The following is a 12739-nucleotide window of genomic DNA, read 5'->3' as shown; positions in this document are numbered from 1 at the left end:
CACGCGCAAGGGCGCGCCCTCCGCACTGCGGCCAGGGTGCCGGGACTCGGCTCCGGCTCAGGCGCCCAGCAGGGGATATCCTGACTTCCCTCCGGAGCCCAGCTTCCTCCTCTGGGGACCAAGGCGACGGAACAAACAGAAGCGTCCCCGGGATCGTCCATCTAGGCAGTCTTTCTAATGACCTGGACGGAGGCTAGGCACCTAAATGGGAACCCGAGGTTCCAGAGAGAACACGTGTAACTAAACTCCATCCTTTGCCCAGCTGACTTCCTTGAGTGCCTGAATATTGGGGGGGGTCCCCCGAAGTCCTTATGCGCCCCGTGGAGAGGAGAAACTAAGGCCGCCCCTTCCCTCGAGGGATGAAAGGCTGCCTTCTGCCCCGTTTGGTCCCTCAGTGCTCCGGCCAGATGTGACCCAGCTGTGCGCCGCCGGCCCCGCCTTCCCGTCACACGGCCCCCAATCCCGGCCCTTCCCACAGGCCCAGGCCGACCCCCTGCACGAGCGGGGGTGGCAGGAATGTGCGCCTAGAGCGAGGGTGAGGGTCTACAGGCCTGAAGTGGCCCAGGCCTCCCGGAGCGGGCACAGGGTCCCAGGGCCCTTCCCCTAGAGTCTTTCGGGGGCGCAGCTGGGGGTGGCTCTCCAGTCGGCTGTGCTCCCACCAAGGAGGCGCTGTGTGCCCACCCCACGCTCCCTCTCTGGGTTGAGCCCCAACCCATTCTGTCCCCTGGCCACTTTATGTCCACAGCGCTAGTCCCTTTGACTGGTTATGTGTGGGCCCTGCCCTGAATATCACAGGGGCAGAACACAGACCTCTTGGAACCCGGCCTGGGAGGCTGGGGACCCGTCTTGGGCTGTAGTAGGGCTCTAGGAAGGCTTCCTGAATAGATCTTCCCTGCCCCTCACCCCTACCGAGAGGCTCTGGCCCTTTTCTGTGTTGGGGTAGGGTGGGGGCAGTGGTTCCCAGGCCTCTTCCTGCCAGCCCCAGGTAATTAGCAGACTCCACCTCGGGGCAGGCAGTTGCCTGTGAGCAGATGGTGCTATCTGTGCCCAAGTGACAAGTCTCCCATGGCCTCACCTCCTGCCATAAACGCCTCCCCATCAGTCTGTTCCCAGCCCTGGAATCTCCAGGCAACTGCAGTGCCTTGGGGAAGGTGGAAAGAAGAAAAAGGACCCGCCCCCCTCAGGAGCCAGCCCAGTGCCAGCCTCAGCCTCAGCTTCTTCGGGTCTCTGGCCCCGTGTCCTCACCCCCACCACCAATCCCCACCTGTCTGCTTCCCAATCATTTGGAGTCTGAGCCTCCTCTCCACAGCCCTCTCCCCTGGGCCACTTGGCATCTTATACCCTGATCTTTCTGTCCCGAGCCTGCCTGCTCTATTTATTCTCTGTGCAGTAACCAAGCAGCCCTGATTATATCCGCCCCTCTCCCACACACTGTGCACAGAAAGATCAAGTCCTCCATGGCTTCCCCTTGCCAGTGGACTCAAAGTCCTGACCTGGTGTCCACACCGTACCTTTTGGGAGTTCCAGCCCTGTTTCTTGCTGCTTCTACATCCTTTCTCATTTCCCAACAGCCCAAGCATGCCTGGCCCTGAAATCTGTGCCCTTGCCTATGTCAAGGGTAAGAATAGTCATGGGCACTGCTGGGGGCCTAGCATTCTGCACACCACTGAAAGGGAACAGGGAGAAGCCACAACCACCTGACAAGAGTTCTTCAAATCAGAGGGTGGGACTCCCTCAAGCCCTCCAACCTCAGGCCCTCCCTCTTCTCCTGGATTCCTGACCACTGTGGCTTTCAAATGCCAAGCACTGGGAGCAATGTGCCCATTGTACAGAGGGCAAGCTGAAGCTCAGAGTGGGAGCATCCGTACCGAGAGGATTGACCCAAGCATCCCTGCAGGCAGGCAGCGGGGAGTGCGGACCTGGCTGTGGTCACTGTTCTGGGAACAGCAGGACAAAGACTACAGCTTTCTTGTGGGGGCTGCTGGCCTTGGCAAGAGTGATTCAATATCTTTGCTGTCAGGAGAATGGAATTTCGTGGTGACTCCTTGAGGTCTGAAAACTGGAGGGGGTGGCCGGCCAGCCGCCCCCGCCCCTTGCCCAGGCCCAGCTCCAGCCTGAGGCACTCCCCTTCCCCCAGATCCCAAGACTTTCTCCAGAAAGAGCTCTCCAGGGAGGTTCTTAGCCCAGGGCCGGAAATGGGGATCTAGGAGGGGGCTAAAGAGAGAAGGTCGGGCTGGCTGGGAAGCCCCTTGGGACCCTGGGGTCCTGGAAGGGGGATGGGGGAAGATTGTCCCAGGGCTCGGCCCCAGGCAGGATTCCAGCAGCGTCAGGCTTCTTGCCTGCCCATCCCATAGTGGCCACCTTTCACCTGACCTTGGGCTGTGCCCTGCTTCTCTCCTCTGAGCCTCAACTTCCCCAGCTGTAATACGATGACTTCTTTTCTTTTTTCAATGCTGGGAATTGAACCCAGGGCCTTGCTCATGGTAAGCAAGTGTGCTACCACTGAGCTACATTCTCAGCCCTTGTCGATCATTTTAAAGGTACTTGTAGGTAATGAATCACGCATAGTAGCAGCCCAGGGCCTTCTGGCCAGAGACCTGTGTTCCCACTTCCAAGGCCTCAAGCCGTTCTGCACAGCCTGCCAACCCGACAGGGGCTCCTGGAAGCCACCCCAGACCTGCAGCTTTCCTGAGGCCCCCAGCCCCTCCACCAGGCCCTGGGCAGTGTTGTGTTGCCTCTGAGCTCAGGGTCCCTCCCCCTACAGGGTCGGCCTGGGGGTCTTCTGTTAGGCTGGCTTTGGGCTGCCATTTTCCCCTGGTGGTGTCTTGGGGCTGCTGTCAGCTGCTCTCCAGAAAGGACCTTGGGGAGATTTGTGGAGACCTAATGGGTGAGCCATTAACTGGGCAGGAAGTCATCCGAGGCAGCCCATCGGCCTATCATCACTCTTTCCAGTGGTTCTGCTCAATGTCCCATGAGCCCACTTCCCCCAGGCTGCAGTCCAGCCCAGAGAGGGAAGGGAAAAACCCTTGACTGCACAGCCAGGCAGGAATGTGGGGTTGGTTACTGGACAAGTTAAGAATGCCTGACCCCAGGCCAGTAGGAGGGAGCACCAGGTACCTACAGACCCCCTAGGTGACAGCCTAAAGCCTGTGGGCAGTCACTGTGGCAGGAGGGGAGGAACAGGGCCAGGTGGGAGCTAAGTACCATGGCTTCTAGGCAGGGGTGGCACGGGGTGGGGGAGGGCTGATTCCCATGGCCGTGCTGAGAGTCAGGGGGTGGGGGGAAAGCAACCACCTGTTGTGATCAGAGGTCCACTTGGTCCCAGCCCCACCCGCCTGCCCAGAACCCACTGCCACTGCCCAGTCTATGTGGTCTTGGGCCAGTTCCCATCTCCCTGAGGGCTCAAGATTCTACTCTGCTGTAATAGTGATGTGGCTGGCACCTGCCTGCCTTGCCCACCAAGCTGGCCTGGGATGGTGCTCTGCAGGCATAAATCAACTGCCTTCAATGGGCAGCCTGACCCTTGGGTCTGGACCCTGGGCCCTGGCACAGACAAGAGTGGCTAGGCTTGCTAGGACCAGTCTGACTTGGACCAGGTGGCTGGGAAAAGCTCAAGAGGACACCCTGGTTTGGGCACACTGCAAGCCACACTGCTGCCTCTTCCAAGAAGTCCTCCAACCCATGTGGCACCCCTGGGTCAGTACAAGTCACCTGAGTCTGTGACTGCTGTTTTCCCGTCTGTCTTCATGAGGGCAGGGACACATCTTATACTGTCAGGGCCTGACACAAAGGAAGCACTAAGTAAACACTGGCTGAGTAGATGTGGGGGGATGGACGGATGGATGGATGGATGGATGGGTGGATGGATAGTTGGGAGGGTGGATAGATGGGTGGGAGGCTGGATGGATGAATGGGAGGATAGATGGCCTTTCAGAGGCCACATGGGGCAAGTACTCATGATTGAACCATGGCCACCCTGCTGGGGGAAGTTCCAGCACCCTTCTCACAGGCCTCCAGGGGTCTCATTAAGCCCCAGGGGTCCACAGGGGACAACAGGGAGAGGGTCTTAGCCCTGGGTCCTGGATTTGTCCGCACGAAGAGGGCAGAAGCCCAAGCCTGGCAGCTGATCTTCTTCCTGTGACTCCACCCTGGGGCCAGCTGGGTTGTGGGGCTGGCTGGGGCTAATCTGATTTACAGGCCCCAGTCACAGAGCCTGACTACCAGGACTCACTTACTGGGGTCCTGCAGAGGCCAGACACCCACCCGGGAGACACCAGAGCCTCCCTGCCCCAGTGGTCTTTGTCTTGCCAAGAATGGCTAGTTTGTGTGGTGGCCACAAGTAAGCATCAGGCACAAGCCCCGCCCCAGTCATGACCTTGTGCCCATGTCAATGGGACAGGATCCCAGAGGCAGTGGGCAGGGGTTCCAGGCTGGGTGGAGGCAGCAGAGGTCAGTCTTGGCTCCAAGGGGGCCTTGTTTACTGAATGACAAGTGCCTCTGTGACTCCATGCTCTTCCTCTGTAGGATGGGCTGGTGTTGCCTCCTCCATCTTCATAAGGTCAGGGTGGATGTGGCCTGGGTGGGTAGTAATCCAGGCTCCTCAGGAATGACAATCACATCTGCAAAGGGGAGACCTGCCACCATTGTGTCTGAGAGTCACTGCTAGGCTCAGGCTCCCACCTACCTCGTTTCATCCATTCGTCTGTCTGATTGTCCATCTGTTCCCCAGCTCTCCCAACCCATTTCACTCACCCATCCAACACTGTCTCTAAATATTTTCTCCATGCCAAGCCCTACTTGGCGGGATTTAGGCAAGGAATCTGCCAGCCTCTGGCACCAGAGGAGCTCAGCTTTAAGGGGAGCATCCAAAAGACACCCAGATATCCCTTTGCAGGCAGAGGTGGGTAGGGCGGAGTCTGGGTCAGGTACACATGTGCTTAGGGCCTCCATGAATCCACTGTGAGCCAGGGCTGAGTAGGGAGGGGACTTCCTGAAAGGCTTCTAGAGAAAGATGTGACCTTTGCCCTGGGGCCTGACACCTGGGACAGGTAGAGGTAGACAGCAGGCAGAAGTGGGGGCATTGGGAGAATCTGGAGAAGTCACGCCCAGGGTTAAGGAGTGGTGTGAGTAGAGCCACCACGGGAAGTGAGGCTGGAGTGACGAGCTCAAGCCTCCAGTGCCAGCTCAAGATGGTGTGTGGGAGACATTAGAGAGCCACAGAAAGCGGAGAGCAAGAGGAAGTGAACTGAGTGAGACACATCACAGAAAAAGCTATGAATTCCTCATCAACCCTGAGCCTCCCTGTCTATCTGTCTTTCCCTCTGGCCTGTGTGCTTGGGGCCAGCAAAGGAGGAAGATGACATGACACTGGGGCCACCTCTGCCTTTGTCTCATTTGCAAAGAGAAGGCAGGGCCTGGTAGCTCAGAGGTTCACCCGTGGGAGGCCACCGGGGAGGTATGCAGATGGGCCTGGTGAGGTGGGGACAGGGACTCAGGGCTGCAAACCAGGCCGAAACCAATCAGAGAACAACCTGCATCTGAAGCTGGCCCTCCTCAGGATAGCTTGGGCCTCTTCACATGTGGGGACTGGCCCTGTGAGTCCCCAAAGCCAGGTGATTCCAGTCCTGTGGTGGGGACATTTGGCAACACATGCTTGGAGATATTTTTGCTTGTCATAACTGGGGAGGGACAGAGCAATGCCAGTGACCCCACAACAAAGATGTTTCTAGAAGTGGCAGGGCTCTCAGGGTGGCTTCTGCCTGGCCTGGGGTCATACAAGTTGGACATGTGCCTGATGTGGTCTGAGGAGCTGTTTTCCCTCCTTCCTACAGGAGGTTATACGAGGGCACAGAATACAGCGGGCAAGGCTGCCGGGACAGTGTGGATTCCGGAGCAGCGGAAGGATTGCACGGGGGGCTTCCGGTGGTAGCCAGAGGGGGTGGGGAGGGGTCTGGGGCAGCGCTGGGGTACCAGGGGTGCAGGGCTGAATGGGGCAGGGGTGGCAGGGGTAGCAGGGCTATCCCCACCCGCCACCACTTCACCCAGCCTCCAGGTGGTCCCAGCTCAGGCCAGGCCAGAGGGGAGGGAAGGCTTCCCTGAGAGCTGTTTGCTCAGCCAGGCTCAGTCTCCAAAACAGGAAGGCTGTATTGACAGAGGCGACGCTGGGGTACCAGGGGTGCAGGGCTGAATGGGGCAGGGGTGGCAGGGGTAGCAGGGCTATCCCCACCCGCCACCACTTCACCCAGCCTCCAGGTGGTCCCAGCTCAGGCCAGGCCAGAGGGGAGGGAAGGCTTCCCTGAGAGCTGTTTGCTCAGCCAGGCTCAGTCTCCAAAACAGGAAGGCTGTATTGACAGAGGCGACAGAGGCGCCGCCAGGTTCTGCTCTCTGGGCCCCTCCTCCCCCTGCTTCATGCAGGGAGGGAGGTTCCCCTCAGACCCAGTCTCCAATGCCCAGGCTTCCGAAGCTCCCCAGGCTGCACCCCAGGGAGAGGTGCCCACCACTCACCAGCTGCAAGGGGCTTGGAGCCAGGGACTGGGAGCAGGGAGTGGAGGGGCCCGTGGCTGCACTCACTGATGAGGGAGGGGAGGCTCAGCGGGGGAAGTGAGCAGACGGGGTCACACTGGGTGGTGTTGGGTGGTCTCAGACCTGACAGGGTGTGACTGCATCTGACAAGTGGAGCCAGCTCACTCAGGCAGTGCTGCAGTAGGTAAGGGCTGCAGGCCTCCTCGTCCACCCACCACGGGAAGCTACGGAAGCTGCAGAGCAGCAAGCCAGGCTGCCCCTCATGCCTCTGGGTCGTTCTTGGAGGCCACTGGTCAGACAGCGAGGTTGACCCCGGCAGGAGCCCAACTGTCCCTCTCTCTGCCCCACCACAGCTGACTCAGTGCCCAAGTTCCACAGGTCAGGCCCTCCAAGCTGACATGGGCACCCTACAGGCTTCCCTGGGCCACAGCTTCCCCGGGGCCACTGTTCTATGCCAGCCCCGTAGTCAAAGCACTCCAGTTCCTTGTCCAGAGCTGGAGCGGGTGGGCCTGGCTGGACAATGAGGGCTGGCCCGAGTCCTACAGGTGGGTTTCTGCCTGACACCCCATTGGCCGGCCACCAAGATTTGGACCCTGCCAACCTCCTGATACCTTCTCTCCTCCCACCTTCCTACCCTGCATTTAGCTTCTCCAGGGAGGGTCAGCATCTGTTTCAGTCTCCAGTCTAGCTGCCTTCTCCTACAGGGAGTCTTCTAGGGTGGCCTCCCACTCTCCCCATGGGACCTTTATCCCTGTGTCCCCCTCCAGCTCAGAGGTCTGGTGCTCAGCAATGGTGGTCAATACAGCACAGCATGGTGTTTATGGATGTGGATTTTGATAGAAGAGCAGGGAAAAGGGGCCCAGAGGGACCCTAGTTCAAAGTTCCATTTGACGGATGGGAAGACTGAGGCAGAGGGCAGGAGAGGGCCACCCGTGAGACTGCGCAGAGGTGGGCTCACACTGGCTGTGCCTTCCATGCCCTGGGAAAGCTCTCTTCAGGGACTGGGGCTCCAGTGCTACTAGGGTGAGTAAGGCAGGCTGGGGACTTCAGGCCTCTCCGGCCTCTGCCTTCTTCCCTGGGAAGCCTCAGCCAGCCAGTAGAATGCACAAGGGCTGTGCAGACCCACTCCCCGGTGGGTGTGGGGCAGTGGCTGGGGTGGTGGTCTGAGTGGTCCCCAGGTCTGGCCCCACCCCAGCTGCAGGGACCGAAGCCTTCTCGCTGGGACAGGGAGGGACCCTGGTCCAGGATGCATCCCTGACCCCTGGGGCTCATGGTTCTGTGACATAGCAGCTCCCTGACATCCCTGCTTGCACATCCTCAGGAGTTGTCCTGCTCCTGTCACATCTCTGCCTGCCACTGCTGTCACTCTATCCCCTCGACCCACTTTCCCTTGTTGTCTGTGTCTTGGGGCAAGGGCCCTAGGCAACAGTGTCCCCCTTTGAGGAAGGTTGATGGTGGATCAGGTGTCCTGTCTGCTGGCAGGGGCAGGGGCCGTGGCTTTCAGGTCCTCAATAGCCTGAGATTAGATTCCATCCCCAGGGACCCCTGTTGTGTGGCCATTGTGATGTCCTGGGAACCACAGCCTCTAGGCCAGACAAGGATGTGCCTGCCTGCCCACTGGGGCCTCTGGCTATTCTTAAAACCACAGGGAGGGAGCACACACACAGGCACTGGAGAAGCCAGGTCTTGGGGGAGGATGGCCCCCGCCTGCCAGACAGCTTGCTACTGCCCAGAGACACTGTGCGAGGAAAAGCGTGTCTCCTCTGAGCTGAGCTTGGCTGTCCAGTGTGTACCCTTGGTCAGTGCACGATCTGCACACAGGGACACAGCAACCCTAATAGCCTCTAGGTCCCTCCCTGCTACTCTCAAGGCTTTCTTTGACCTCTTTCATTTTGGCAAAGTTTTCCCTGGACCCACACTCAGACAGCAAGGCTTTGTTGCAGTGGGGTGGAAGGAGTACCACATAGGACAGGCTGACAATTTCAGGTCCTAACTTCAAGGCCTTGTGTCTCCTCCTCTGAATAGTCAAGTGTGGGGTTTGTGGGCTGACCTTGTGCAAAAGCCCTGGCTCCTTCTGGTGCCCAGGACAGAGGTGCTCTCTCCATAAGAGAGCAGGAAGAAACTGTTAATAATTACCCCTGGGGCCGGGCGTGGTGGTGCATCCCTGTAATTCCAGTACTGGGGAGGCTGAGGCAGGAGGATCACTGTGAGTTCCAGGTCAGCGTGGACTGCATAGCAAGACTCTGCCTTAAAAAAAAATCACTCCTGGGACAATTCTGGTACAGTCACAGGAAACTGGGGGTGTCAGTAGCAGAAACCAACACCTCTGGTAGGGGCACACAACTGTGGGTACACAGTGTGCAAGATTGTGCCTGTGGTACGAGCAGCCCCTGTGTGCTCAGGTGTATGCTTAAGGGCACGCAGATGTTCTGGTGAGCCTGGGAAGAGGGGACATGGTGTGCTGCTAGTCTGCACGTGTGAGCTGGCCTTTTGCCGGAGACATGTGTCTTCGTGTGCATACGCCCAAGCCCGTGCTGGCAGTGCCGAGACAGCTCCCTCCCCGGTATAACTGGAGACTCCAGAAGGAGGAGGCGGAGTGCGTTGGCCTTATCCTTGGTCCCCAGAGAGGCTGCAGACCAGGCCAAGGTGGGAGGTGGAGGCCAGGCCTGGCCCTGGGCGGGACCCTGACACATGCTTCCTGCCTAGCACCGGCCAGCAACCGTGGATGTCGGAAGGTCGGTTTGTCAGGAAGGCAAGGCCTGGAGAAGTGGGTCCTGTGGCTGAGTCAGCGCCCTACCACCACTGTGTCCCTCCTCCACCTCCTCTTGTCCGGGAAGCCTCAGTGACCTCTGCCTGCACCCTAGGCCTGTGTGTGGCACTGCAGAAGAGCGAGACCCAGGTCTCCCCATGCCCAGCCAGGGCTGCATCACTGTGTTCCTGAGACTCTGACATGTTCCCCAGTACCCGAGTGATGCTTGCCCTGGGGAGTGGTCAAGGTCCCAGGCAGTCAGGGCTTGCTTCCTCTGTGCAGCCCAACCCCTCCCAGGTTAGGGACCTATGACACTCTCTTTGGACTTCCTGGCTGGTGGTTGCTCTGGGCTCTGCTGAGCTTGGCTTTGGGAGCAGAGGGGCCTGGGGTGGCAAGGTGACCCCTGCAGACACAGGAGAGAGGCTGGGGCTGGAGGCAGGCTGTGCCATGCTGAGGCCTTCAGTGTGGCTGACCTCAGGTCACCCTGCCAATCCTGAACAACCACCAAACCCTCCCCTTCCTGTAGCTGGAAATGTCACTGAGGTGCCATCCTCCTAGGGATGATGCACTGGAAGTAAGTAGGACAGACCCACCTTACCCTCTGGCACTCTCTTAGCACCCTCAGGCTGAAGAGTGTGGGAACACATTGGTTCCACATGGGATCCATACAGGGTCAAATAAAACGGAGGATACAGCTCAGTGTGAAGGCCTTGGATTCAGTCCCCAGTAGTGAAAAAACAAAAAGGTAGAGGGTTGGGCAGAGACACAGAAGGTGTCACAAGGCTTGTGAGGATGCCATCCTCGTGCAGGAAGCTGCAGGTGCAGAAGCCCTCAAGGAACATTCTTGCAGTGGAACCCTGGAAGGCAGGCTGTACTGTTGAGGACAGATGAGACCGCTTGGGCAACTGGGGCTCCTAGGTTTCAGATGGACCGAGCTGGGTCATCTCACCTCAGAAAGCTGAGCTTGAGGGAATCAGTCCATGGGAAGTGGGGGACAGCAGAAGAAACTCCAGCTGGATCCATGTATATTCTATCTCTGCGAAGCAAGGGTCCCCCTCAGCCCCCTAACCGGTGTCTGGTTTACTGTGAGCCACCCTTACCACCCTCCTAGAGCAATGAGCTGAAAGCCCAGCTGGAGCTCAGAGGGCTGTGGCGTAGGTAACCCCTGCACTGAGGAAGGTGGGGGGCTCTGGCCATGACGTACCTGGCCTGGTCCCTCCTCACCTGGGTTCAGTTTGGGGAGATGAGCCTTTTAGACACGTCTTGTCCCTGAATTTGTTTCCTGGGGCTGCTGAAACAAATTAACACAACTGGGTGATTAAAAAATAAGACCTGATTCTCCTGCAGTTTGGGTTCTGAGAGGGAATATGTTCCTGTCTCTGCCTGGCTTATGGTTGCCTGCAATTTTTGATGCCCCTTGGCCTGGAGCTGCCTTGCTCCATCCCTGCCTCTGTGGTCACAGGGCCTTCTCAGTCTCTGTCCTGCGTGTGTGTGTGTGTGTGTGTGTGTGTGTGTGTGTGTGTGTGTGTTACTGGAGACTGAACACAGGGTCTTCACACTAAACTATAGCTCTAGCTTTTAAAAAATATTTTATTTTGAGACAGAATCTCACTGTCACTAAGTGATAGTGTTAGTTGCATTTCTCATTGCTGAGACAAAATATCTGACACCCAAAGTTTAAAGAGGAAAAGTGTATTTGGCTTACCCTATGTAGAGGTTTTAGTCCATTGTTGGTTGGCTCCAAGGTAAGGTGGCATGGCAGAGGGGAAATAGTTCATGGTGGGCAGAGGGCAGTAAGCAGCAAAGCAGCCAGGAAGCAAGCAGCAAGAGGCAACAGCAGCCCTCTTTCTGTCCCTTATATTCTACCCAGGCTACATGCCCTTACGGTGGGTAGCATTCACAGCAGGGTGGGCCTTCCCATTATCCACACTCAGAACTATGCCAAATAGTGGACTAATTTATAATCACACATCCTTAATCCCAGCATCACACACTCTAGATCCAGCCACCTGTGAAAAGTCCCACCTATCACTGCTTGAGGCTTTGGGGGGATGTCTAGACAAAAGCCATAACAATTATTTAAACTGGTCTCAAATTTGAGATCCTCCTCTCTCAGCCATCCAGAGGAGTGCTGTCCTCCCCTCTTATAGGAACATCAATTACTGCATTTAGGGCTCACTGTAAATCCAGGATGACCTCGTCTCAGGTTCCTTAACTACCTAAGGATTTATGAAGACTTTCTCCAAGTAAGGTCCCTTTCAAGGGCAAGGATTGGACTTATCTTTTGGGGGGCCACTATTCAATCTACTACACTCCAAATACCAGGGATCTAGAGGCCAGACCTTCCCTCACTGCTAAGCCAGTTCTCTTGCACTGAGGGGTGGGGCCCACCCCTTGGCATCTATGTCTGGTGCAGGCAAGGTGACAGCTTGGAGGGCAGGTGGGGATCGGGCAGTGCTAAGCCTGTCCATCAATAATATGACCTGAGGCCCCTGACCCTGCAAGATGGATGGGCAGACAGGCACCTTGGCCTTGCACTCTCAGATTGTTCGGGGGCCCCAGGGACCTGCCCAATCTTCCAAAGCACAATCCTTTACTTGAGGCCTAGACTCAGTCACCTTCCAAAGCCACTTATTTATTTAGTGGTACTGAAGATGGAGCATAGGGCCTTGCACTGAGCTACATCCTCGGCCCTTTTTTACTTTTTGTTTTGAGATAGAATCCCAATAAGTCACCCAGGTATTCAAGCTGGCCTAGAACTTTCAACCCTGCTGCTTCAGCCTCCCAAGTGCTGGGATTACAGGTGTGTACCACTATGCCCAGCTCCCAAAATGCCTTCTACAAGACACAGTTACCTAAGCTCAGAGGTCATCCAGCCAGGCAGTGGAGACAGGATTCAGAGTGGCTTCCCTGACCCTGCCCAGTCCTGCCTACCTGCCTGTGCCCCAGCTCCAGGGAAGGGACAGACAGTGTTCTGGTCTCAGATGCAGAACCTGAGGCTAGGAGTGCCCAATCTGACCTTAGGCCCCCAGCCTGACAGATTCCGGTCAGGACAGGCAGAGCCAGCTGGCCCCCACTGCCGACCACTTCCTGCAGGGCTGGCTGAGGAGTTGCTGGGAACTGATCTGCTCTGGGCCTCCCACCCCCAGGTGGCTGCCCCCCGGGAGGTCTGGTCAGGGGCTCAGGTGTCCTGTGCAGCCGGTTCCTCTGCCTCTTCCCATCCTGGCCTCTGTGGAGCCAGGAGGTCACTCCCCAGGGGTTGTGGGCAGCTCTGGGACAGACAGGGTGACCATCTGGCAGTGGGCAGGCCAGGCCAGTGCTGATGCCACCTTCTCTGTCTCCTGGGAGACGGGTCCACCCAGGTGCATCTGCAGGCACCTCCCGAGGCCGCTTCCCACAACCCCTATGCCCATCCTGTGCTGTCCAGACCTGAAGCTGTGTGCAGCTGCAGCTGCTCAGCTGGAGTTG

Source organism: Fukomys damarensis, unplaced genomic scaffold (genome assembly GCF_012274545.1).
Source record: "Fukomys damarensis isolate Sample0158 unplaced genomic scaffold, DMR_v1.0_HiC HiC_scaffold_17, whole genome shotgun sequence".
Lineage (NCBI taxonomy): Eukaryota > Metazoa > Chordata > Mammalia > Rodentia > Bathyergidae > Fukomys > Fukomys damarensis.
This window is presented reverse-complemented; position numbering follows the sequence as displayed.